Below are 26675 nucleotides of genomic sequence, written 5' to 3'. Positions count from 1 at the left end.
ATAGATAGATAGATAGATAGATAGATAGGTAGATAGATAGATAGATAGATAGATAGACAGACAGACAGACAGAGAAATAGAGAGAAAGAAATACAGAAGATAGGTAGGGAGAGAGAGAGAGTAGGTAGGTAGGTATATAGGTAGATAGAGGAGGGAGAGAAATACAGTAGACAGGTAGGGAGAGAGAGTAGGTAGGTTGGTAGGTATAAAGAAAAAAATAGAGAAATACAGTAGATAGGTAGGGGGGGGAGAGAGAGAGAGAGAGTAGGTAGGTAGGTATATAGGTAGATTGGGGGGGAGAGAGAAATACAGTAGGTAGGTAGGAAGAGAGAGAAAGAGTAGGTGGGTATGTGACGCACCGGAGTATAAGACACACCCAGGTTTTGAAGAGGGATTTTTTTTAAAAAAGTAGGTAGGTAGATAGAGGGATAGAGAGGGAGAGAAAGAGAGAGAAATACAGTAAGTAGGTAGGTAGGGAGAGAGTAGGTAGGTAAGTATATAGGTAGATAGAGGGGGGGGAGAGAGAAATACAGTAGGTAGGTAGGGAGAGAGAGAGTGAGTAGGTAGGTAGGTAGGTAGATGTTTCCAGGTGTATTTATCCATGTGCTGGAGAAGGAAATAACTGAGAACCTATAGCACCTAAAACTTTGTTTCTGCTGGCACAGCACTTGACCAATGTAATTCTCATCAACCACTCTAACTAAACAGCTTTCCAAAAGAAAATAAAAAGGTTGTGCACTCTGCAAACCTCCCCAAAACAGCCCGTTTTTCGTGAAAACGGGCCCATTTTTAAAAAAAGGCATGAATAGCCTTGGGAGGGGGCTTTCAGAGTGCTCCTGGGGGGGGGGCAAAAATGAGCAAAAAACAGTCCGTTTTTTTGTCAAAACAATTGCATGCATAGCCCTATGGAGGCTTATAGAGTGCTGCGGGGGGGGGGGGGAATGGCCCATTTTTTTGCTTATTTCTGCCCTCCCCAGCCCCCAGGAGCTCTCTGAAAGCCTCCATAAGGCTATGCATGGCCATTTTGGTGAAGGGGGCAGGGACTCAGGAGGCAAAAAATGCTGTATTTGATGGATAAGACGCACCCAGATTTTCAGGCTCTTTTTAGAGGAAAAAAGGTGCATCTTATACGCCGAAAAATACAGTAATAAACTAAAGTAATGAAGTAATTTGAGGAGAAGCAAATTGGAAGTGTACAGGTAGTCCTCGACTTACAATCATTCATTTAGTGACCATTCAAAGTTATAATGGCATTGAAAAAAGTGACTTGTGATTGCTTTTCACACTTATGGCAGTTTCAGGATGCCCGTGGTCATGTGATCAAAATTAATACTGACCCTTATTTATGACAGTTTTAGTGTCCCAGAGTCATATGATCCCCTTTTGCCACCTTCTGGCAAACAAAGTCAATTAGGAAACCAGGTTCATTTAACAACTGTGTTACTAACTTTACGGCTGCACTGTGGCAAAAAGGTGGTTGTAACATGAGGCAACACTCACTTAACAACTGTGTCACTTAGCAACAGAAATGGATGCTCAAATGTGGTCATAAGTCAAGGGCTATCTGTACCTTGAAGATTTGTATTAGAATGATAGTAACATATGAGAGTGGAACAGAAATTAACTCTTGGTTATTGCAAGTCTAAAAATGATGAAAGGGAAGGTACCAATACCATGAGAATGTTGAGAAATGACAAGATTGTAAATATAGTGGTTTGCTTATGGAGTGATGAATACAAAAACTGTATGGGGAATTTGTTTGTTAAGTGTGCTTGGGAAGATTTTTTTCCCCCTCTTCACCAGGTTATTGAGAAAATTGTGAAAAAAAAGGTTACGTTTGTTGATTTAGAAGCACGATAAAGTGAATAGAGCCAAATTACAGAATGTTTTGTGTGAATGTGATATTCAGTATTGGTTGTTATACAGTATGCAGTAAAAGCAATATATGATGGAAGTAAAGCATGAATGAGAATAAATGAAATGTTGCAGTAGACTTCTCAGAATCTAGGAAAAAAGGATGACACTTTGCGAAGTATGACAGAATAACAGAGTTGGAAGGGATCTTTGTTGTTGTTAGTTGCAAAGTCGTGCCCGATCCATCGCGACTCATGGACAATGTTCCTCCAGGCCTTCCTATCTACCATCCTCTGGAGTCCATTTAAGCTCACACCTACTGCTTCGGTGATTCCATCCAGCCACCTCATTCTCTGTCGTCCCCTTCTCTTTTCCCTTCAGTCTTTCCCAGCATTAGGCTCTTCTCCAGTGAGTCCTTCCTTCTGATTAGGTGGCCAAAGTATTTGAGTTTCATCTTCAGGATCTGGCCTTCTAAAAAGCAGTCAGGGTTGATCTCCTGTAGGACTGACCGGTTTGATCGCAGGAGTCTTATCCAGCACCATAGTTCAAAGGCCCCAATTCTTTGAGGAATTGGATTAGAAGACCTCCAGGGGATCTTGAAGGTCTTCTATTCCAATCTCAGCTCAGGCAGAAAACTCTATACCACTTCAGACAAATGCCCAGTCCAATCTCTTCTTAAAAACTTCCAGTGTTGGAGTATTGACAACTTCTGGAGGCAAGGTGTTCCACTGATTAATTTTTCTAACTGTCAGGAATCTCTCCTTAGTTCTAGGTTGCTTCTCTCCTTGATTAGTTGCCATCCCATTTCTTCTTATCCTGCCTTCAGGTGCTTTGGAAAATAGGTTGACTCCTTCTTTGTGGCAACCCCTGAGATATTGGAACACTGCTATCATGTCACCCCAGTCCTTCTTTTCATTAAACTAGACATACCCAATTCCTGCAACCGTTCTTCATATGTTTTAGTCTCCAGACCCCTAATCATCTTTGTTGCTCTTCTCTGCACTCTTTCTAGGGTACAGATCCAATACAGGATCAGAACACATCCACTAATCTTCATTTATACTCAGAGATCGAACAGAAAGACAAATACAAGGTAATAAAACATTATTAGTCCTAGGAGGAACTGAATCTACAAAGCAAAAGGATTGAATAATTATGTGAGTGCATTTTTCACAACAGCTATACACTTGGCTACCCTGTGAATTATATAATAGCGTGTCCTCAAAATGAGTTGTATAAACTCATCTGTTCCATCCAGATATTCCAGTGCTAGAGAACTAATACATTTTATAGCAAGTTTTTATAAAATGGGCAGTATAATAAAATGTTATATATTGCTTTGGTTCCTCTGGATTCATAGAGATAAATTACTTGATTCAGTGGAATTTGGAAATGTTTATTATTTAGGAATGCAGGTAGAATAAGCTTTCATTTGGCTCTGAAGAATTTGCTATGCAGTTTCAGAAGGATACACATAGTGAGATAAGTTCCTGGTACTCAGGTGAAATAATCCACCTAAACCTTGGTATTCTATGGTGTCACTTTTATTGATATGTCATGTTTTTAAATCTTTGTAGGAGAATCTGGTTATCCAGCTTGTATCTTAAAAAGATAAAGAACTCTTGATTTCTCTTCAGATCATGCAAACTTTTCACATCCCCCATATTAGAGAAACCTGTAGCAATCTTCTCTTAGCTGCAAGAAATATTCAGAAAGAGGATCAAACAGTCCAGTGGTGGGATTCAATTTATTTTACTACTGGTTCTGTGGGTGTGGTTTGGTGGGCGTGGCAGGGGAAGGATACTGTAAAACTTCCATTCCCTCCCCACTCCAGGGGAAGGTTACTGCAAAATCCTCATTTCCTGCCGATCAGTTGAAATTTGGGAGGCAGAGAATAGGTGGGAGCGGAGCCAGTCAGAGGTGGTATTTACCGGTTCTCTGAACTACTCAAAATTTCTGCTACCGGTTCTCCAGAACCAATCAGAACCTGCTGAATACCACCTCTGAAACAGTCTATTATTATAAATGGGGTATCAAGGTTCTATAAACTAAAAGCTTTCCCCCTAATGAATCTGGTTAATAAGACTGTGAGGGTCTACTTTTTATTGGGAGTGGTTGATAAATAGATTAATAAATAAATCTATATTGAATACGAAAGTGAGAAACTAATAGGAAGGAAAATGGTTTAGCGATAAGGAGAGAAGGAACAGAGATTTAATTGCAAAGCAAATATAAAAAAAGAGTTGGGAAGAAGGGGAAGACCAAGAAAACTGTTTGTTGATGATGAAATTCTCAGAAAGAGAGAGATCAGAAGTTTAAAAATCAAAAGGCAATGTATGGGCTAGTGGATATAATAGAAACAAGGAGAATTTGCAAAGATAAAGGGCACTGAATGGTCCATTGGTAAATTAGCTTTCCTTTTCTCTTATCTCCTACTTACTTTGTTTTGTTCACTATTACTTCTTTTTCTGCCCATTGTATAGTAATGTTGCTTACCCCCAAAGACAAAAAGATGAGAACTCTGCCTGTATCCAAAAGTTAGAGGACTACACACCAAAAGAGATATAAGAATGAATGACAAAAATCTTTAAACAAAGACGAGATAAAAGAGATGTTAAAGTAATAATGAACAAAATGAAAAGAAGAAATTTCTAGGACAAAAATGAAGATTTTTCTGGAAACTATAGTATTTTTTTAAAAAAGAGGTAATGTAGGTGAAAGATTGACAGTATGTCCTTCTAAGCAAGTATTTCTCTGCCTCAGCAACTATAAGACATGTATACTTCAACTCCCATACTGGTTGGAGAATTCTGGGAGTTGAAGCCCATCCATTTTAAAGTTGGCAAGATTGAAAAACATTGCTTTAGAATACAGCTTGGCTCTAGAATGTTTGCAAAGCGAAGGGATGTTATTAAAAATTAAAGGTAAAGGTTCCCCTCGCACATATGTGCTAGTCGTTCCCGACTCTAGGGGGCGGTGCTCATCTCCATTTCAAAGCTGAAGAGCCAGCACTGTCTGAAGACATCTCCATGGTCATGTGGCCAGCATGACTAAACACCAAAAGTGCAGTGAACGCTGTTACCTTCCCACCAAAGGTGGTCTCTATTTTTCTACTTACATCTTTACATGCTTTCAAACTGCTAGGTTGACAGAAGCTGGGACAAGTAACGGGAGCTCACTCCGTTACGCGGCACTAGGAATTCAAACCACTGAACTGCTGACCTTTCCGATTGACAAGCTCAGTGTCTTAGCCACTGAGACAACATGTCCCTTATTAAAAATTACTTTTTCACATTTCAAACAGAACAGTGGGGAAATTTTTTTCTTTTTGAGTTTAGATATAATAGATATCATCCTCTGGTTGCTAAAGAGCTTCTAATATTTATGTCCTAACCATGTTTGGAGTAGGGTAGGAGAGGAGACAGTGATTACTGTTAAGGTGAAAAACAAAGGGATCTACCATTGCAATGCAGGGCCCAAAATGTCTTGGGTTAACTTTCGCTTTGGATGTGTTTCTCTTTCTTATATGTAGATGAAGAGATAACCCAAGTAATACCTTTAGAAGTGTTACTTAGGGCTACCAAATCTCTCACTCACCGGGAGAGGTCAGCCTTTAAGGCTGCCAGATCTGAATCGGAAATATCTAGACTTCAGCTAGAGGGCAGCAGAGATTCACAGAAAATTGTTCTGCTGCCCTCTAATGGTCATCCAGATGTCCAGATGTGGAAGTCTGAATGGCTGACCTATTCAGGGAGTCACTCTGTAATGTATGGAAGAAAAAAGGAGACGGAGAGACAAGAAAGATGTTTCTCTGTATGTGTTTATTTTCTGTGTCTGTATTATATCCTGTAAAATGACAAGTGATAAATTGGTGTCTCTGTTTGTGTTTGCATTTTTCACAAGGATGAGCCAGTTGTCTTTGGCTTATAAGGGAGCACATGGATGGGTTTCTGTTGGACATAAAATAGCTCTCTCTCTCACTGGGGCGCACACTCTCTCTTTCTCTCTCTCTTTCTCTCTCTCCCACCCTCCGTCCCTCCCTCCCTTCCCAAGTTAAGGTCATGTTTTGGGAGCAGAGTTCAGGACCTACTACTCTCCATGAAGTGTTTCATAGCTTTAATCTACCCCTGATAGCAAAGATGTGAAAGTTCAGCACCTCCTACTACAGGCCTCTTTTTTTCTCTTTTTTTGCTTGAAAAATACATGCCCAGACACACAACTTCATGCATGTGTTGAGCAGAGATCGGTTTAAATGCATTGATTAGTCAGCAACACATCTAATGTGATGCCAGTACATTTCAAGAAGATCTTAGCAATGCTGCAGGTATGAAGCCCTATAACCTGAGGGCAGGCCTGGCGTTAAGTCATTCCTACCAGGTTTAGGCAAGCCCCCCCCCCCCTCCCCAACCCCGCACAGGGAAGCCTGGCAGAATGATATTATGGTTTTCCTTGACCTAAGAATGACTCAAGTTTATAATGAATAAACCCTTTGCCTACCACACAGTATAGCTGGTCTGATATCTATTGCAAATACCCAAAGGTAGAAGGATCAGATCAAGTTTAATCTGCAGAAGGTGTTACTTCCCCAGCTCACATAAAACTCCCCACCAGTCTCTTCTTCCACAACCAGGCAATCTGAGTATTTATTATCGAGAAGTAAAGCATGTGAAGACAGGGCTGCTTCAGGGGTGGGGTTGAAAATTCTTAGCAACCGGTTCTCTGCCTGGTTGCTGGGTGGGCATGGCCACGGGGGCGTGGCCTAGCCAGCTTCCTGCACCATGGTGTGGGGGGTTGCCCTCCTCAGGCTCCAAAGGCTTCCCTTGAGCCTCCAGGAAGGCGAAAACAGCCTCTCCTGGGCTCTGGAAGCCCTTCGGAGGCCAGAAACGGGCCCTTTTCCAGATTTCCAGTAGGTCCATTTTTCACCCTCCCGGAGCCTCTGCGCGGTCCCTGCACTTACCTCGCATCCATAATGAGCTGCGTGGAGACTCCTGGGAGGAGCAGGATGGGTGGGATCAGCTAATCCTTTCAACTACCGGTCGGCGAACCAGATTAAAATTAACATCTGGTTCGCCTGAACCGGTCCGAACCGGCTGAATCCCACCCCCGGGCTGCTTCCTTGGCTAGATAATGCAACTTCTCTTACATGTTCACGATTATAATCTGATCTGAAGAGAAAGTTGGGTCACAGGCAATGGCTGCAATAGATTTACTGAGAAACTGCTGTTAAGATCAGATATGCTCTATGTGGTTTTTGTGTGTGTTGAACTCCTGGTGACTACCAGGACAAATCCCTGCAGATTTTTTTTTATGGCAAGGTTTTTCATAAGTGGTCTGCCCTTGCCTCCTTCCTAGGGGTGAGAGAGACAATGACTGAACCAAGGCCACCCAAGTTGCCTTCATGGTTAAGGCAGGACTAGAACTCACAGTCTCTCAGTTTCTAGTCTGGTACCTTAACCACTACACCAACCAGGAACTTTCTATGTCTACACTCCAAAAGCAATCTGGGTTTAATCTTTTTTATTGCCTTTGAGGGATCCCGGAGTCCTTTTTTGAGAACCCTCAAACATGCTTATTGCTTTGATGGCCAAGAGCAAGTGAAGCCATAACTTTCTTTAATAGATTAAACCTTAATAGTTGCGGTCAATTATTGTGTTGTGTTGTTTCTCTGTGTCATATAATATATGTGGGTATCAGGGGTGGGTTCCTGCCATTTCTAACCTCTTCTATAGAAGAGGTTCCACAAATCTACAGTGCCGTTTAGAACCGGTTCCAGCTCCCTTCCCCCACCCGTCTGCACATCATCAAGATGAAGAACGAGAGGAGGAATTGTTGGAGTTGAAGTCCACAAGTCCTAAAGCTGTCAAGTTTGAACATCCCTGGGGTTTTTTTTCTAAAGGGTTAGGGGTGCAAGGGTCTTGTAACTTGACAACTTTAAGACTTGCGTGCTTCAAATGCCAGAGTTTCAGAGCCAACATAACTGGAGGAGGAATTCTGGGAGTTGAAGTCCACAAGTCTTAAAGCTGTCAAGTTTGAACACCCCTGGGTTTTTTTCCTAAAGGGTTAGGGGTGCAAGGGTCTTGTAATTTGACAACTTTAAGACTTGCGTGCTTCAAATGCCAGAGTTTCTGAGCCAACATTTTGGTTGCTAAGCAAGAGCGTTGTTACGTGAGTTTCATCACATTTTACAAGTTGGCCATGCTCACCCAGTCACATGGCTGGCAAGCCACTCCCACCCGGTCACATGGTTGGCAAGTCACTCCCACAAAGCAGGCCACACCTACAGAAGAGATTCTAAAAAAAATTGAAAACCACCACTGGTGGATATATACATAATTTTGTATTTATTTATTTAATCATGTTTATGTAGTGTATATTGGTGACCCTTTGAAAGCTATATGCTATGAAATTTCATTTTAAAGTATGCTGATTAGTGTACATTCAAAATGACAATAAAGTTATTCTATGTCTCTCAATTGATTCCATATAGTTGATAATCCAAAATATGTTATATTATCCAAAATAAAGATATACATAAGAATATATTGTAGCAATAATATTATCAGATTATACATGACAATAGGTTAAAATGTATAGAGAGATAGAGGTATAGAGTGTTATGGCACAACTAGGGAAATTGTTTTATGTATCCCATACAATATCATGCATTTAAAAAGAGATTATACTACATGATTAAGAGAATAACGGTTATGATTAGGGTGTATAGCACCATATATATATAGCACCATATATATGTATGTACATACATACATACATTCATACATATATATGGACTTGATATAACGAGTATACTGCTGTTGCAAAATTGAAATTGTAATGTAGACTAAGGGAAAATTTACAATAAAAACATTTATTTTTTAAAAAAAAGATAATCCAAAATATGTTGATTAAAGATTAAGGTCAACTGAAAACAGCAGAAGTTAATTTGAGCTATTGCAGATTTCCACATTTTGTTAGAATACACTGAGCTGCAGAATAGTTCCTTTTCCCCAGTGCAAATTACTATTCTTACATCAATTACCACGTATCCAGGCGGATTGTCAGAGCCACCTGTTGAATGTCACAATTTTCATTCCACAGTCAAATCTGTGGACTGGAGAGCTGACATAGGGCAAGCCAGTCCCACTATGAAGTAGGAATGAAGGGACATCAGATCCTTGCCAGAAAATCACATTCCCCTTCTGTAGCATTGTCCTATTGCCTCCTTCCTACATCCGCTATCTTGCCTTTCATATTCCTCCGTCTGAAAAGCATCTGAAAATAGGTTGGAAATTAATCTGAAAAAGAGTGGATGTCAGATAGCCTAGCATTTCCTCCAACTACATCTTGGGAAGGAAACCAAGGGGATGCAGTTAAACAGAACAGCAATGCCACATCTGGAACCAGAGGTGCAAGGCTGAAGGAAAACTTACCACCTGCCTGCTCTATTCTTGGCTCTTTTCTAGCCACATTTCTATTATGGGAGCGCAAAGCCTTCCTTCTAACTAGCAAGCCAAGCATTTCCTGGAACCAGGCAAGGGAAGCTTTGCCTTGATAGGTGGTCCTGGGACTACACTTTGGGTGGAGAGAGCTTTGGTCCGTCAGCATGTTTGCATTGGCGCTTGTCACAAATCCTTTTGCTTTTCTTCTGCAAAATGATGGAAGGAATTTGTATGCAGTAGGAAAATGCGTGCATGTACACTTGCCTATAAAAATATAGGTTTGATCGTTACATCAATCTCACCTGCGGGCGTTCTTCCCTTATCAGAATCAAGCAGGAGCCGGTATCTTTTTATTGTTTTGTTTCTAAAATAACGTTCTCACAAGACTCCTCAAAGTTTTCCCCCTTATATTATTAAGGCTGAAAGGCTTGAAGTGGTTCTATCTGAAATGCACCCCTTCTCAAATAAATATCCATGCATATTTGCAGATGTTAGAGTTTCCTCAACTAAAATAGACCCATTAGCTTTTGTTCTCTAAGGCTACAGTCCAGCTAGTTATTACATGGTACAGGATTCTGGAATGCAGGTAGTCCTCGACTTACAACAGTTCATTTAGTGATCATTTGTAGACTTTATACTTAGAATTAGAATAGCTTTATTGCAGGGGTGAAATTCAGCAGGTTCTGACAGGTTCTGGACAACCAGTAGCGGAAATTTTGAGTAGTTCAAAGAACCGGCAAATATCACCTCTGACTAGTCCCAGAGTGGGGTGGGAATGGAGATTTTGCAATACCCTTCCCCCCAGGAGTGGGGAAGGAATGGGGATTTTGCAATATCCTTTACCTGCCATGCTCACCAAGCCAGGCCCACAGAACCAGTAGTATAAAAAAATTGAATTTCACCACTGCTTTATTGTCACTTTGAATGTACACCAATTGGCAGACTTTAAAAGGAGATTTTGTTGCATACAGGTCTCAAAGGGTCACCACCTCCAACATATACTACAGAAACATGACAAAATAAATAAAGAAATACGAAAATATGCATATAACCTTATATATTATATGGCACAGAGAAACAACACAGTCTAGTTCGGATCTATACATGTACATGAAGAAAAAAACGAATCTTGTGAGTTTACCAGACGGATGGCATAGGGAACAACTTATTGTAGCTATAATAGCACTGAAAACAGCAACTTATGACTATTTTTTTACATGATGATTGCAGTATCCCAATGGTCATGTGATCAAAATTCAGACATCTGGCACTGGCTCCAATTTATGATGGTTGCAATGTCCTCGGGTCATGTGATCTCCTTCTGCAATCTTCTGGCAAGCAAAGTCAATAGGGAAGCCAGGTTCACTTCCCATAACAACTGTGTTATTGATTTAACAATTGCAGTGATTTACTTAAGATCATCATATGAGGCAAATCACTTAACAAAAGTCCCGCTTATTAACAAAAAATTTGGGCTTAATTGTGGTCGTATGCCGAGGACTACCTATAGAGGGAACCCGTGTCCATATTGTAATGTAAAGTTTGAGATGATTGATTAATGTATCAATCATCTATTAAAAGATTGTGCTGTGGTTTTTCTCTTTTAAAAAAACCTGGAAGTTTTGAGAGCTGTGTATTACTTTGTTTGATATATTGAAAAAGCTGTAATAGATACCTAAATTCCCCTAATTGGCTTAGCGGCAAATTGAGGGATAGGTATTGGTAGATCTCCAAGTAGATTCCAATCAATCAGCAAAGATTCTGACTCCCAAAAATTTAACACAGCCGACAAAAAGGTGCCCTAGACAGATGATGAAATACCTGAAATAAATGCAACCAAACATGGCTCATTCTCAAGTCTACACAATGCTGGTAAGATAAGCAAAGCATCAGTACTTCTCTTTATTTATTGTATCTGTAGACTTGGCCTAGCAGTTCTGTTCAGAGCCCTCTTTTGAAGGAGTTTCAGACTGTGGTCTTGGGGATGCTCTTGAGACCATGTGTACTATAAGGCTGAGCGGTCTCGTTATGCTATTTGAGAAAGAACATTTAATGGTACAGGGAGGTGTCATTAGTATGCTGATGGAATCCCCTTGTCCAATTTTCATCCTGGTCCAAGCCAGGGATACCAGTGGAAAGCTTAAAGCAGAGCCTCGACTCTATCAGAGTCTGGATGGGGCAAAATAAATCACATTAAATCCATCCCGTACTAAAATGCTGAATGTTGTGAAACATTCAGGAATATCAACCCAAACCAAGTAAACTCCAAAGAGGTTCACACTCATATTGGAAGAGGTGGTTGGTGATATGGAAGCCTTCCTGGACTCAGGGCTATTGTTTAAACTGCAATGAGAGATTTCAATGAACTTCAGCAAGTGTGTCAGTTGTAACCCTACTTGACCAGGATACTTTGACAAAAAAGGGGACCCAATGGGCGAGTACCAACACTGGAGGAGACTACTAGACTGATAGTAAACTCTGCCTCCTCCTTCGCTCACTGCTTTCTCACCCGCTCAACTGACATCATTGTATTCTCTTTATTTTCTTTTTCATTGTTTATTGTATTGTTCCATTACTTTTGCTACTGTTTACACATTTCTCTATGTTTATATTGTAGTAAGCTGCCTAGAATAGCCTCATGGAAAGATAGGCAGCAAATCAATTTAACAAATAACTAAACTATACGTCATGCCTGCATCTCCATACAGTTGAATTAGGAATCACAAGGCAGCCTTTGGGGATAATTCAGAAGCTATGGCAGGTCGAAAATGCAGTGGTAAGATTGTTGGCAGGGTAGCCCCATCAGTAAACCAATTGTGGGGAAATTAAGGCTCATGAACAAGAAAGTAGATCTTTCTGCATATAGACATGGTCTGGAATCTCTCATAGTTGCTTCCCTCTTCGAATTTTGGAAGACCGTTAAAACAACTCTCTCCTACATATGTTCAATAAGAGCCAATGTTTTGTGCCATGCATCTTGAGTGGTGGTTTTCTCTAATGTTTTTAGTTTGTTGCTTTTTTCTTTTTCTAAATGCTGTGGTGTGTTTATACTAACAATAATTAGAATTGTTTAGTCAATAGCAACTCTATGGATGCAAAAGCTGAACATGGAAGTACCAGAATAGAAACTGTATTGATGCATTTCAATTTCAATGTTGAAGACCCCATGGGTAGACCTGAAAACAAATAGATTATCGAAATATAATGTTCATCCAAACCACTAATGACCAAGAACCAACTGTTATATTTTGGATATATCAAGTGGAGCTTCCCTTGAAAAATCGATAATCTTCAGAAAAATTGGAGAACAAACAGGAAGATGATCTACACATTATTGAAAGGCCTAAAGGCCAAGTTAAAAATACATAACGCTGGAAGGAATTCATGTGATTGCTAAGAACCAACACAAATCTGATCACAATTAATCACTCAAAGTTTGCATTATTATTATGTGGTTAATCTTTGGTGAGATTCACAGCCTTTGAGGCTAGTTGGTAGCTCAACAGCTCGAGTCCTAACCAAGGACCTAGGAACTGTTAAGGTAACGTCAGAGGATATAAGCTGTTCCAAGTAGGGTGTTTTTTTGTAGAATCAGAATGTTCAAGTCTGATAAATTATTGTTATTATTAATTACTATTATTATTATTGATATCAATGATATTAATATTGATATTATTGATATTGATATTATTATTTTATATGCTGCTCAGAATCTACAGTTTGGGGCATGGTACAAAAATTAAATAAATACAAATAAATGGCCTTTTCCCAACTAAATTAGGCTGCAGCCATCAAGATAGCTTGGAATAAAATTAAGGGTAAATATTAATGGAAGAATAGCAACTTCTGGCATAATGAAGATAAATGTACTTTTACTAGAGCTAGGAAAATGTATATGGGGATACTGGATCTGGAAACCAGTAGATGACTGCAGAGGTACACAGAAAGTTTTTTGCTGCCTTCTAGAGATTGCCTGGATTTTTATCAGCCCTCAATTGGTTTGTATCTAAGTATTTGTGAGAAGTCATTTGTTCAAAGAGAGAAAATAAGAGAGAAAGTGGGATGAGAAGAAAGATACCAAAGGGACTTTTGGTAGAAGGAAGAATATATATACTTTCCATCAGGTATGCATCCAGCAGCTTGTAAGAGATGGGTGCACTCAAGTGTCACCATTTCCCCCCCTTGTTTTTCACCTAATTTATTGGTAGGTTTTCTTTCATTGACTCTGTTCACCCAAAAGGTTTAATAACCGGTAGATCCCACCCCTGATTAAAAGCATTAAAATAAAAAAAGATAAATATTTCCAAAACCATAAAAGTTTAAATTATAATCGAAAGTAGAATTATAGTTAAAATATGGGGAGGGGAGGGAACAGGATGCATAGAGGGGGGAGGGGGATTGCTTCTTAATTCAACAATCACTTCCAGTGTGATTTTCCTCTATGAGGGCCCCAAGTAATCTTCAAATTACAAACAAGTCTTTTTGTTAATATCAGTGAATATTTGCTTTACTTAGAGCCCATAAGTTGCAAGACAGCCAATGGAGTTGTAATATAGTTAAGAATAGAGAAACAATTATTCAGAGTGAAGCTGTGGAGGGGAGGGAGAAGGCATCCCTTGGCAATCTTTTTCCTATCTTTTGAAAAGAACATGAATTTTGCTTCGTGCAAATCTTGGGCGGGGAGATGCAGAGAAATCCATTCATAATTTAATTTAAATATCTGTTTTGGGGCAGCTGAGGTAGAGATGGGAATACATCATTTGGGGCTTTGAGGTTTTCGGAAACCAAGAGTTTGCGCTACGTGACCAAAGGACAAGCCAGAAAGAAAAAGAGCAAATTTGGGGCCTGATGATATAGGAATACCCCTAAGCTTTGAAGTACTTTACCATTTTGACAAAGGGTTAGTTTGGACCTCAGATCTTCTCATCCAAAAGGAACCTATAACTAGCTGAGTGGGCAGACTCAGTCCAAGCCCTGAAGGAATTTCTCTGTTTAGATAGTTGCTGAAACCAGCAGCTCAGTGGTTTACCACATAGTGTAGCTGGATGCAGATCTCAGGAGAATCAGATCAAGTCCCAACAGGCCCTGAAAGTACCAGGAGTCTGATTTTAATCTCCTTTGAATTTAAATCAGAGTTGCCTCCTTAGGTCATTGCAGTTGTGAATTGGTAACCATAGCCAATTCTGGCTAAGATGAAATTTAAACAGTAATATTGATACCTTAAGCAAAGTGGGTACACTAGTGTTTCTCAATCTTGGCAACATGAAAATGTATAGACTTCTACTCCCAGAATTCCCCAACCAGCGTGGATGGCTGGGGAATCCTGGGAGAGGAAGTCCACACAACTACAGGCTGCCAAAATTGAGAAACACTGGGGTATGCAATTGTTGTCTGTTATATCTTCGTATTGGCTTTAATGGCAGTGACGGGGATTTTATTTCATGGGTTCCATAGTGAAATGTCTCCTCTTAACCCAAACAGTTTGCTATTTTTAAAGTTATAACTAGATTGTATCCAAGTTCTAAGTTGTCCTCTGAAAATCTAGGACATTGTGCAGATTTATATGCAGGAGAGAAAGAAAAAGGAAGAGAAAGGGCATTGTTTCTTCTAACGATTCCATATATACAACATCGGGGCCTCCATATGCATTGCTTCAATTTCCCGGGGATACGCAGAGGCTCAATATGGTTGTTCATTCACTTGCTAGTTAAGATTATGTACAATAGATCTTTGCTCAATGTTTATTGGAAATCTTGAGCCATTGGGGTGCTGAAGAACTCTCCTCAAAAGCAGTTCTTTTTCTTTTCATTTTAGGGATCATTACTGAAGTTCCAACTCTACATAAACCTCATACCAGTATTAAACAGTTGGGATAGCAGCAACAACACTGATGAAGAAGCACCACAAACATTCTTCTCATCAGTTCCGCTGAATTAGGCAAATCTAACCCAGCCTTGTAACTTTCCCATGAAAGTCTAGCCATAACTTTTAAACTTAATATATACATTATTTATATGTATATGATTGCAAGATTTAGTCTTTTTTCTGTTAACTTGAAGACAACAGTTCCTTGAGCTGACATAGAGAGTATACATAAGGAGGAATCTCAGGTAAGGAAGAACAGTAATGCTATGGCTTACTGCCATTGGCAGGGCTGGGGCATGTTGAGGAATGTGGTATTGACCACAGCAGCATGAAGTAGCGCTGGAGATTAAAAATGCTGGTGTGCATTTGTTAGGCTATCAGTATTCATGATCCCTGTGGTGGCATTGTGGACTGATTCCAATAAAAAGAATATCTGTAGCTCCAGGTGGAAATATAGGATTCTTGGTGCTCTTTAAACTTGGTTATCTTCCCAACTATGGTGACATAATTACTGCAGTAACAGAGAACATTAAAGAAGTCCACACTATAGTGTAGAATGTTGTGGCAATTCCTTCCACATTAAAGTTCAGTAAACTGTCTATTGTTTAATAATTCTTCTTCTTCTTCTTCTTCTTCTTCTTCTTCTTCTCCTCCTCCTCCTCCTCCTCCTCCTCCTCCTCCTCCTCTTCTTCCTCCTCCTCTTCCTCCTCCTCCTCCTCACCAAGTATTATTTTTATTTCCATCTGAGGCCCTAAGATACTTAGATCCCTACCTCCATCAATTTATAGCTTTAAAAGAGCAATTTGGATCTTCAATTACTATATAATGAAACTAGAATGAGTTAATTACAACATATCACTAATTGGCATCACTGTTATTGTATCATTCAAACTAATTATGTTAATATTGTGTCAATGAAGTAGATTGAAGACGTCAGTCTGTCTCATGGTGCATTTCTTAGTGTTTTCTGATGAATGACTTGCTCATCCCAACCTTCCTTACTTATGATTCTTTAACAAGTATTTAATGATATATCCTATCCTTTCTCTGATTGGTTTCCTTGCATTTTCTCAGATGGATTTCCATCAGGAGTCTTACAGGGCCATAATAGCTTTGTTTCAGAAACAGATGATTCATGTTTTTATTTCATTCAGGCAATCCAAGCCATTCCACGTGAGCCAGTAGAAGTCCAGCCATCTTCAAATAATCTTGTAAACTAACTAATAACATATATTATCTTTGCAATAATGTGCACTCAGCTACATTGTGCCCTTATTTACATTATGCATAATTATTATTAGGTAAACACAACTAAGCATTTTTGATAGGCACTAAGTTTAATGTCACATTATAGTGCCAACGTTACTCAAAGCAGCTTTCCTCCTTTGATGTCATCCACATACATTAAAACCTGCTGGCTGAGGGACAATGAATGTTCTAATCCAATATAGCTTTAAGGGCCCAGCCAGAAGAAGTCTGGATTGCTTGCTTGCTTGCTTGCTAATTCGCTCATTCGTTAATTCATTCATTAATTAATTCATTCATTTGACATTTGCCACCCATCTCAATTTGAAGTGACTCTGGAAGGCTTACAGCATTAAAAGCAGGAGTGGGATTCTACCGGTTTGGACCAGTTCGGGCGAACCTGTAGCTCCAACTATCAGCTGGGAGCAAATCAGTTCACTCCAATTTTGAAGTGGGCCCACCCGCCTGCCCCTCCGCTATGCTCACCTATATTTCCTTTTCTGAAGCCCAGCTGATCAGGGAGGCAGAATGGATTGCCATGCCTCACCTGTTTTCCGCACCAGCATTAATATGGAAGGTGAGTTTTCTGTAAACTGTGCACATGTGCAAAGCCTCTGCTCAGTGAACCAGTTGTTAAACCAGTAGATCCCACCCCTGATTAAAAGCATTAAAATAAAATAAAAATTCCAAAACCATAAAAGTTTAAATTATAATCAAAAGTAGAATTATAGTTAAAATATGGGGAGGGGAGGGAACAGGATGCATAGAGGGGGGCAGGGGGGTTGCTTCTTAATTCAACAATCATTTCCAGTGTGATTTTCCTCTATGAGGGCCCCAAGTAATCTTCAAATTACAAACAAGTCTTTTTGTTAATATCAGTGAATATTTGCTTTAATTAGAGCCCATAAGTTGCAAGACAGCCAATGGAGTTGTAATATAGTTAAGAATAGAGAGACAATTATTCAGAGTGAAGCGTTCCTATGGAGGGGAGGGAGAAGGCATCCCATGGCAATCTTTTTCCTATCTTTTGAAAAGAACATGAATTTTGCTTCGTGCAAATCTGGGAGGGGAGGGGGGAAGATACAGAGAAATCCATTCACGATTTAATTTAAATATCTGTTTCAGCCCAGAAGGGATTTCAAAGGACATGCAGTCCCAACCCTTCTCTCTCATTCCTGCTATGGGTCATGTTAATTAAACCCCACCCGTTTCTTAAAGATCTTTATCAAGAGTACATTTTACAATCCTCCTGGTTCGGAGTACATTGTATTTTCTCCTAATAACTAAGCATGGGAAGAACACTAGCACCCCTAGTCAGATCATATGGAAATAATCATTACGGTTTGATGTACGAACAGTTTTAGATCTCAGCCCACTCTCTGAGACTACTTTATACAGCATAAGCTGGCTTGAAAATCAATTCGATCGGGGCAGAATTTAACTTTCGGTTGTTTCAGAAATAAAACAATGACCTCACAAAGTGCAATGATATGGAACAGCACAATATTGACTTATGTATTAAACAACACAGGCCTAGGGTAGGAAGAGTGTATTATTGATGATTCAAACCAATGTCAGGTCGTTGCATTCTCAAGAACAGAATTGATTTTTTGCACCAAATCAGTCAAATCAGAAAACAGTACTATTTTTACAAATACGGGTAGTTCTCAAATTACGAACACAACTGAGCCCAAAATTCCTGTTGCTATGCAAGATAGTTGTTCAGTGAGGTTTGCCCCATTTTACGACCTTTCTTGCCGCAGTTGGTAAGTGAATCATTGCAATTGTTAACTTACTAACACAGCGGTTAAGTGAATCTGTCTTCCCCATTGACTTTGCTTGTCAGGTCACAAAAGGGGATCACATGATTCGGGGACAAAGCAACCGTCATAAATATGAGTCAGTTGCCAAGTGTCTGAATGTTGATCACGTGACCATAGGGATGCTGCAATGGTCGCAAGTGTGAAAAAAGAGCCATAAGTCACTTTTTTCAATGCTGTTGTAACTTCTAATGGTTACTAAATGAACTGTTGTAACTCGAGGACTACCTATATTATAGTAAGGACAGAAACATGATCTTAATACCTGATTTTTGTAAATAAAGAGGTGGTAATGCAAATCATAGAGTCATGGCAATAATTTTTTTTAAAAATTCCTCATGGATATATTTAAACTGGAATTAAACAGAACAAATAGGTTTTAAATTTTCATGCATTAACATTTATATTTTTGCAATTAACTAACTTCTTTTCAATGAACCAATCAGCTGAATGTAGTGTTTTTGTTTATATTATTTGAAATGCATTGTCATATAACATCAGCTAATAGATATTTTTTCAAAACAATCCATTTCTTTGTTGATCATTTTATTACTATCAGATAATTTCTTTAATAGTCTTCTAAGTTTAAATGTGAACAGAATATTACTGTAACTGTAGTTTTGAGTTTTCTACGTATATATTTTTTAATTTAGAAAGGGCAAATTATACATGTAACTTTATTAAAATGTTATCTTTGTATTTAAAGTCCCAAGTAATATAATGTCCCAAAGTGAAAATACGAATTATGTTATGACATGTCTGATATTTGCAAATTGCTAATTGCATTTCAGATTTGAACAAGTTCTCAATTTTCCGTTTTTTTTAATATAAAATTGATTGGGGTGTAAATTGTTATTCAATTAATATGCAACGTATTAATATAACATCTGGCCAGACAGCATATTGCTGACTAGTATAATTGATTTATAAAAGATTAATGATATTAAGAATTAAATTAAGCAAATTAAAAACTGGAGTTGTAGCAGCTGTATTTGGGCTTTATCCATCCATTGACCGAATAGCTGCCACCACTTAATTTTCTGCATCCTTTCCCATCCACGTATCTGTAGACTTACAGTAGAGAGGATGGGATGAGAAAACAAGTAAGATGACAACTAAAGTGTTCAAAGGCCTGGAGTCTAAAACATATGAAGAACATATGAAGGTTGCAGGATTTGGGTTTGGCTAATCCAGAGGAAAAAAGAACTAGGGGGTGACATGATATCAGTATTCTGGTATTTGAAGGGCTGGCACAAAGAAGAGGGGGGTCAAATTATTCTCCAAAGCACCAGAGGGCAGGGCAAGAAATAATGGTTAAACTAATCAAAGAGAGAAGCAATCTGGAATTAAGGAGAAACTGCCTAACAGTGAGAAAACTTAACCAGGGGAACAGCTGGCCTTCAGAAATTGTGGGCACTTCAAATTGAGGGTTTTAAGAAGAGACTGGACTTGTCTGAAATAGTATAGAACCCCCTTGATTCTGCTTGAGCAGGGGGGTGTACTAGAAGACCTCCAAGGTCCCTTCTAGCTGTCCTCTCTTCTCTTTCCTTCTATTTCATTCTTCTAAATCCCATCTATGCTGGTAACACATTGGATGTGGCCTAGTATGATTAAATTTCTTTTGATATAATTTTTATTGAAGGAATTCTGAACAAGAGGAAAACGATACGAATATTAGGATGAAACAAGGAAAACTAGTAAATAAGTAAACAAGAAAATAGAAAAAAAATATAAGAAACTTCAAATCTTTTTGACAGAAGTTATAAATGTGTTTACATTTTATTTTCTCTTTCGCTAAGATTACATCATAATTTCCTTCTTCCCCTGTTACTTTTCTCATCTTTAAACTCATAAACCATAAGCTCGTTTTTCTCTTTTTCCCCTCAAAAACTTCATGAAGAGTTTCCAGTCACCAGTAAATGTAGTTGTTGAGCTAATTCTGCCATGTCTGCCAGTTCTATCATTTTCACCAGCCATTCCTCTATTGTGGGCATTTCATATTCTTTCCATTTTTGAGCATATAATAGTCTTTCAACAATAAACATATATAAGGGAAGATAGAAAGTTGGAGGGTGGTGGAAGAAAGAGGTGTATGGAGAATGGAAGAGGTATATTGGGCTTTTATTTTCTGGGGCATTGTCGACAAGAGGAATTGATGCAATTATTGTTTAATACTGTATGGTGTATACATGTGAGTGTATGAAAATGAAAATGAAAATAAAATATATTAAAAAAAACAATAAACATATATAAAATTAATCTTCCATGGATATTTTCTAATTGACTGTCTATTGATCCCAGCAAGAAAAAGGTCTGATTTCAATTGAATATTGATCGTTAAAATTCTTTGTATTGTTATATATATTATATTTGAACCCAGAAATTTTTGGCTTTTTTACAAGTTCCAACAGAAAACAATAAATGCAGATCAGGGTTGAACTGTTGAGTTTTTTTTGCTCTCTAAGCTTGGTGGTTTTCATGGTTTCATAACCAAGCTAGATAACATCATCAGTTCTAGTGTGGGGGGGGTTTGCTAACTCTTATATGCAAGGGTGATTCAGAGGCTAAGACACTGAGGTGGTCCATCAGAAAGATCGGCAGTTCAGTGGTTCAAATCCCTAGTGCCGCGTAACGGAATGAGCTCCCAGCTTCTGCCAACCTAGCAGTTCAAAAGCATGTAAAAATGCAAGTAGAAAAAATAGGAACCACCTTTGGTGGGAAGGCAACAGCATTCCGTGCTTTTTCGGTGTTTAATCATGCCAGTCACATGACCACAGAGACGTCTTCGGACAGCGCTGGCTCTTTGACTTTGAAACAGAGATGAGCATTGCCGCCTAGAGTCGAGAACGACTAGTACATATGTGCGAGGGGAACTTTTACCTTTACCTATATACAATAGTTTGCTCTGCTAGTGTTGTGGGGTTGTGGTTTTCTCCTTGGAAATTCCTTGATATTTTAAAAAGTCCACCAAGCATGATAAAATGACCCTTCATTTTATCTGCATTTCCAGCATAAATTTGAAACACCTTTATATATTTCTAGTCATAAAACATGGCCTAGTGTGCTTATGAAAGTAATAGGGAAAATCAATCATTATTTTCAAGTACTATCTAACAAGATTCACAACATAAGTGAAAAGGAAATGCACAATTACTAGTGAAAATGTTAATTTCAAAATGATCAAAAATAGAGAGAAGGCTAGAGAGGCAAAATTAGAAAAATATTAGAATAGAAATGTTAAAAACAGAGCCATGTAAGCAAAAGAAATATATATTAGAAGAAAAATAAAATTTCTGATTTTATTTTATACTACTTATGTATATTACAAAACTACAAAATAGCAAGAGATGATTTGAAATGACATAATACTTTAACATATAAATAAATAAACAATAAATGAATACATAAGTAAAAATCAGCAGTGTCATATAAATGTGCTGCAAAATATTAAGGATTGATGTAGACTGATCAAACTCAGAAGTGACAAAATAAATATAATACTGAAAGAGGTATTGTTTAAAGATTTCTGAGACTTTGATCAAGAGTGCTAAAAACTTGAGGTACCAAGTAGCACACATTCTACATGTGTGTTGGGATCCAGCCCAATCTAAAAAAAAAAAAAAAAGAGGTTCATCCGAAGAAGACATTTGGGATTCTCCAGAAAACTACATTCCCTCAAAAGATCTCTAGGAAGATCTCATTGTCTAATAGACTTCCTAAATACACTTTTGACACACACACACCCTATAAGATTTGAAATAGTTTCTCCTCTAGAAACCAGATAAAAACTGAAATGATGCATTTTAGGGTTAAGAGATTATGCACATAAAGTCCTTTCTGATGTTGAAAAAGAGATACAAATGACACTTTTACGATAGGACAATTTCATATAAAGGGATATATTTGAATGCTTGGACAGATTTGCAAAGTCTTGTGTTATAAACTATTAAAGCAGGAAGACCGCTAATAACATCTGGAATGAATAAATAATGAATTCAGCCTTTTTCAGTTAGCTGGTTCTGAAATAGTTAGTAGGGACTCTAACCCTATATTGAAAATTCACATACAGAGGTGTTAAACTATATATCCTGATACTTTAAAAAAAATCAATAAAACTAAAATTAAATAACAATGGTATTCACAAATGAAGGCAAATATATGTGTCTCAGGATAATGTTTCTGGATCTAATCTGGGTTAATCACTGGTCTTCCAATTTTTTGGACTTGTGCTGGAGCCCATCCTCAAGGAACTCCTCTATCGCGCACGCAGGCTCACGCAGGGAAGGTAAATGAATCCCACCCCTGGTATGTATGCATATATATATATATGTACTATATTCATTTATACATGTGTGTGTATATATTTCAAAGAAGATTATATCAAGAAAAGGATGCCAAATATAGGAAAAATGTTTCATTGCAGATAAAAAGCGATAAATATAAGTTTTCTTCAAGAGAAAATGAATAAGAATTATTAGCATTAGACACAGTTTGGAGATTTCTAATGTGTTTGAAGCAGTAGTGGGATTCTATTTTTTTTTACTACCGGTTCTGTAGGCTTGGCTTGGTGGGCACGGTGTGGCTTGGTGGGCATGGCAGGGGAAGGATACTGCAAAATCCCCATTTCCTCCTGATCAATTGAGAGGCAGAGAATAGATGGGAGGCAGAGAATAGATGGGGGTAGGGCCAGTGGTGGGTTCCGGACAGTACGGTCGTTCCGGTAGTAGCCGGGAGCAGCTCACCCACCCGCCCATCCACGATCTATACCAGTTTTTAAAGCAACTGGCTAATTGGGCAAGGGTGCACAGTGTGTGGCGCAGGCACGAGCTTCGACAAGCAGCTGGGTGTCGCAGGTGTGGTGGAGTGCACATGCGTGCGCAGCGCATGTGCATGAAAGAATGTGCAGCCCCATGAGCACCATACCGGGTTTGAAGAGACTGACAAAGGAACAAGCAACTTTCTGGGATCCAGAATTCCAAGTTCCTCTGAGTCTTCTTATTTATATAAAAATAGAAACAGTTAGTTGTTTATATTATTCCTGGCATAAAAACTAAAGATTGCAAACAGAGCTTAAAGAATAGACAAGCCGCAGGATTTTACTAAAATAACAAATAAAGTTCATCATGAACTACAGCCAGGGTGACATGAAGAGAACTTCACTCATGCAATGGGATCTTTCTGTGCTCTCCTCCTAGTGTAACCTCTGGGCCTCCAAATCTGCTAGGCAACTTATCCCAATCTTCTTAAACAGATTTCAAGAGTGCTGTGTGATTGTGTGTGTGTGTGTGTGTGCGCGCGCGCGTGCGTACTGGAGTGTGTGTGCTGGAGAGACATGATGCTCTATCGACACATAGATAGCAACACCAATAGCACTTAGACTTATCTACCGCTTTACAGCCCTCTCTAAATGCTTTACAAAGTCAGCATATTGCCCCCAACAATTTGCGTCCTCATTTTACTGACCTTGGAAGGATGGAAGGCTGAGTCAACCTTGAGCCTGGTGAGAATTGAACTGCCAAATTGCAGGCAGCCGGCAGGCAGCAGAGGTAGCCTGCAGTACTGCATTCTAACCACCGTGGCTTATAACCAGATACAATTACAAATTATATTTGAAAAGAAAATGAATAAATCCATAAAAAGGGTTTATCCAAGTAAGGTTTTTACACTAAAACATTGAAATTTATTGCTAAAGAGTGGTATAATTCTACAAAATAAATTTAGGATTATGAATATAAAGCATGTTTGTTTAAAACCACTACTAATGTCTATCTGTCTGTACTTATATTTATACATGTAAGAGAGGTAAATATTGTTAAATAAATTTTAACTCTCCTAGTGAAAATCTCCATTTAAAACTAAAAATTTCATAAACTATTTAAAATTAAAATTTTACAAACCAAAAATAAAACAAAAGCATAAAAACAGCAGTTACAAAAACAAAATCCACCAGAGCTACATTATTAAACTAAAAGCTAGGAGCTAAAAGCACAGATCTTTTAAAAAGTCATTGCTTGACATCAAAGCAATAACAAGATATTCCCTGAAATGGATTGCAACAAGCAGAAGGTTCTGTTTTGGCTCTCCTTAGCTTAATGCCAGAGGAGAGCTGCTTAAATTAAGAGCCTGAGTGTGAAAGGACAATGCCTTCCATTTGCAGATGGTCTACTTTGGACCTGGCACACTATGACTGAATGTATCGCTATACTTTTATCTTTCTAAGCCTATTCAGCTTTTAAAAGACAAATCAGTTACTGTATATACTCGAGTATAAGCCTAGTTTTTCAGCCCACTTTTTGGGCTGAAAAAAGCCGCCTCGGCTTATACTCGAGTCAGTGAAAAATTTGCCCGAAATGGAGGAGAAAAAGGGGCGGGGCCATGCCGCTGGGTGACACTCGTGAATGGCCCAGTGCCCCTGTGAGTTTCCCCTCCCTCTGTGTCAGTTTGCCGTGCAGCGCGCACCGCACCATCCCCCCTCCTCACGTTCTAATGTAATGCAGGGCTGTCTTACGATTCCCCTTCCTCCCCCTCCTGCCGCTCTGCAACGATGTCCCACCTCCTCCTTGTTATGGCAAGCAGCCACATAGCGATGTCCCACCTCCTCTGGTACAGTGATCCAATGATAGGAATCACTGTGCCGTGTGTCATAGGAGGCGGGACATCGCTCCCGCGGCTGCACGGGACATCATCATCACAGCGGGACATCAGCATCATGAGGTGAGTGAAGTATTTCATTGAATACACCGCTAGTTTACTGTTTTTCTTTGAAATAAATATTCAAAAACATTATTGGTATCTATTTTTATTTTTGAAATTTACCGGTAGCTGCTGCATTTCCCACCCTAGGCTTATACTCGAGTCAATAACTTTTCCAGTTTTTTTGTGGTAAAATTAGGTGCCTCGGCTTATATTCGGGTCGGCCTATACTCGAGTATATACGGTATAATCCATTTGACCAGCGGGCCTTTCCAAGCTCTTTTCTACATATGTGAACCTAGTCCTTTTAATTGGAGATGCCAAGATTTGGATTCAAGACTTTCTGCCTTCAACACAAATTTAGCTCCAGCTAAAGCTGGATTAAGAACCTGGTTTTGATTAAAAAATAAATCGTATGTTAAAGTGGCCTACTCAAAAAAGGTAAATATAAAAGGCAAAGTTAATGTCTGTGTCAAGAGCAGGAAATCAGGTGTCAAGGTGGTTCAAATTAATATAGGGGTTTTTTTGTGCGGTAAAGCTCTCCACAAGAATCTGAACTACTAAAGGTCAAAGCACATTGGGGATAAATAAGAATCAATGGAATTCAAGGTGGGCTGGACTTCAATCACTTGTGGGTGCAAAGAGATTCCAGACTGATGACATGCTTGACCCCTCCCTTGGACTCAACCTGGTCATCACAGTCTGCTGCAAATCATATGATAGTGCAATTGATCTGGAGATACCAAAAGGATTGGCTTCAACTAGTATTATTCTGAGTCAAGCAGAATGCATTTTCCTCACTCCTATTCTTTTCATGCTGTTATGGGGTATTTTTCAACATAATATATGCCCAATGTAGAAACACAACCTCCAAGATTTGCATTACACTAGCCTGGCTATGTTATTTGGGTAGAAAATCCCACAAACTCATCCCCCTGACATTGGAAATGTATTAATAATAAACTATCTAGTTGACTACTTATCCTTTCATGAGGTGGGTGTCTCACTCCCACTATTACGAGGTGCTGAACATCACACCAGTTAAGGAAACAATAGTTCCCTAAGACACTTCACAGTGGCCAGGTCATCGTGTCACATCATGCTCTTACTCATGAACTGCAAGAGACTCCATTAATTAAATGAAGAAATTCCCAACAATTCAATGCAACCCCAATGCTGCGTTCCACAATTTTTACAATGAAAAATGCTCAGTGCCCAAATCTGAAGTGCAAGCACTTAAGATGGAAATGAAGATCTCATCACAAACTATGCCCAGTTTTATCCACCCGGCTTAACTCCAAAGCAAACATTTGCCCTGTGAGAATATAACAATGCTGTGGCATTCATAACCACCTCAACATAATTAAGCAGCATTCTTTAGAAGAATAGTAACGGCAATAAAACTTAGCATTAGCATAGCATTTTTGAATTGTAGGCATTTTGTCCCTAAGCGGTTCTTATAGTGATCTTTTAAAAGCATGTGGCATATATTAATCTGTACAATAATTCTATATAGTTCTTATCATCTTCATGTAGCAGGTTATGGTCCTGAAGTTAAATGTGAAGAGTGTGTTTAAAACTATCTAATGAGTTAAGCAGAATTCAAACCAAGAATTGCCAGATTCATCACGCAGTTTCTTTGCGGTTGCATCACACCATCCTGAAGAGCTTCCATGCAGATGGATAGTTCCTAGTAGTATCATTTAAAAGACATTATGCAACCATTCTATTCTTTTTTCCCTCCTAAACAAATGCACTT

The sequence above is a fragment of the Thamnophis elegans genome, chromosome 2 (genome assembly GCF_009769535.1).
Source record: "Thamnophis elegans isolate rThaEle1 chromosome 2, rThaEle1.pri, whole genome shotgun sequence".
NCBI classification, from domain to species: domain Eukaryota; kingdom Metazoa; phylum Chordata; class Lepidosauria; order Squamata; family Colubridae; genus Thamnophis; species Thamnophis elegans.
Note: the sequence above shows the minus strand (reverse complement) of the source record.